The following is a 2318-nucleotide window of genomic DNA, read 5'->3' as shown; positions in this document are numbered from 1 at the left end:
ATACGCACACAGTGATAGCAGACAACTGTATGTATGCACAGGATGCTCGTTGTAAATTTGACAAATATGCCCTTCACCTTAGAAGTTCTTTGACTTTAAATCTATATTATTTTTGATCAATTGGCATCATATGAAAAATTCTTGTTTTGTATTTCCTTAACGTTATTATTATTTGAAAATAGATTAGAAATAGCCAAATATATGTACATATTGTCAAAAAATAAATTTAAAAAATGACTATATAAGAATATTTGTCATTAGAGTATTAATCGTGTGAAAAATTAATTAGGCAATAATTGTTGAGTGCTTGTGTCCGCACTTCGTGCCTCAAGATATGACCAGAGCAAAGCAACGTTCTTCCAAAAAGGCAATAAAGTGCGTTTAAATTTACGCGCGAAATCAATCTGGTATGTTGGAAATTAACCAAAAACAGCATGGGAAATCAAACTAAAATACGAAGTTGCCAGTATTGAATACTCTACAAAAAGAATTACATAAAAATGATTGAATCAAAATTATAATTTTATTTTAAATTGAAAATAATGTTTTAACCTTCTACTCACTCCTATAATACATCAAACCAGAATTTATATATTTAAAGAATAATGTTAAATTTGAAATTAAATTATCAAAAAATATTTGATGTAGTCAGGAAACCACTTTTGGAAACTCTTTTAAAATTAAATATTAAGAAAAAACTGAATTGAATGTTTTATTGATTAATATTATTATTAAACCCAGGTAATTACCACTATTAACGAAAAGTATGCTTTGCTACTCGAATGAGAGCTTGAAATGACCAGCTTGGGCCGAACACTTTGACCAAGTATTTAGGGCAGAGGTGTATGAGGTGTATTAGTAGGTGGTAGCTGGCCATATCAACGCACTGCGGAATCTGTTTAATTGCAACAACAATATATCGGACAAACATTTCTGCTTTCTTTTGTGTGGAGTTAAAAAATCACGTCATTCCTAGAAGAACATTGAAGCGCTTGACTTCGGAATTCCGGAGCGAGGAGGAGGACTAGCTGGCCGAGGATCCGATATTCTTTGGTGAGGACTTGGGCGATTTAAGTGGCATCAAGGCCTTCTGGTGAAACCGAAAGCATAGGGACTGCAAGTTAAGCGCTTTGGTTAGAAAACAACCTGGACTATATTCGGAGAATTTCTTACCGTGGGTCGTCCAGGGGCGGTCTCAAGTTCGGCAGCTGCGTTAAGAAGATGTCCGGACAGCTGGGCCCTAACATGGCTGTGTATCAGTTTTAGGATGGAAGTAGTTTTTACAGCGTGGGCAGTAGATCTTCACCGTTGACTTGCCCCACACATCGCTGAGGCCCACTGGCAGGGTGTTCTTCCTATTACAGGAGATATTCGGACACGATTCAAAGTCTCCTCTCATATAGTTTCGGTGCATATCATTCACGCCACGCTCCGACCTGATGTATCGGGGGTGAATCATGCCGTACCACTTTTTCTCATCGTCGTAGAACAAGCCCGAGGAACTGTCGAACGCCGGCTTCAGGATCACGTCCAGTGCTGGCTGAAGTACTACAGGCCCATCTGGTTGAACGTGTCCTGAAAGTAGTTGGTGGGCACGTGGCAGAGGAACTCGTTGCCCTTGATTCCGAGGAACCAATTGATCCAGCTGCTGTTGTTGTTGTTGTTGTTGTTCTGGGTTCAAGATTTTACTGTGACTTTCTATAATTTCTATAGGAAAAACCTAGTTACTTACGGGCTCGACATGTTGCCAGTTCACTCGTTCACAGAAATATGACTTATAGACTTCAAAGTCATCGTCTTTTTCTTTGAGTTTTTGACAGGACTAAAGACACTAGAATAACAAGATGCATACGATCTTTTCGCCGTGGACCTCGAGACCCTCGACCGTTCTTACCGATTCGCTTATTGAATCGCCTGGTCTATGGATTGTTGGATTCAGGCGCGTCGATTAGTTGTATTGGAGGAGGGTTAGTACAAGCTGCGATGGAAAGCGAGAAGTTCAAGTCGTTAAGAGGAGAAACTTCGACAGCAGATGGTAATTCTCAACGTATAGTAGGACTGCTGAAAATATACGTGGAGAACGGTGACTGCAAAAAACTTTTGAAATTTTATGTCGTGCCATCGCTGAAGCCGGATCTCTATTTGAGAATTGAGTAATTTGAAAATAGCCGAAATATTGTCGCCGGAGCCCAAGATACAAACGGTAGTGGATCAGCACGAATTATGCGAAGTTGACAAGGTTAAGTTGGCAAATGTAATCAACTGTTTTCCATCATTTAGTCAGGAAGGGTTAGGTAAGACTAATTTGGTCTCTCATA

The 2318-nt window shown here is 39.3% G+C and overlaps 1 annotated feature.

Annotated features, from left to right (window-relative positions):
• Window positions 1-2318: part of a mobile genetic element that runs on past both edges of the window.

The sequence above is a fragment of the Drosophila melanogaster genome, chromosome Y (genome assembly GCF_000001215.4).
Source record: "Drosophila melanogaster chromosome Y".
NCBI classification, from domain to species: Eukaryota; Metazoa; Arthropoda; class Insecta; order Diptera; family Drosophilidae; genus Drosophila; species Drosophila melanogaster.
This window is presented reverse-complemented; position numbering and strand designations above follow the sequence as displayed.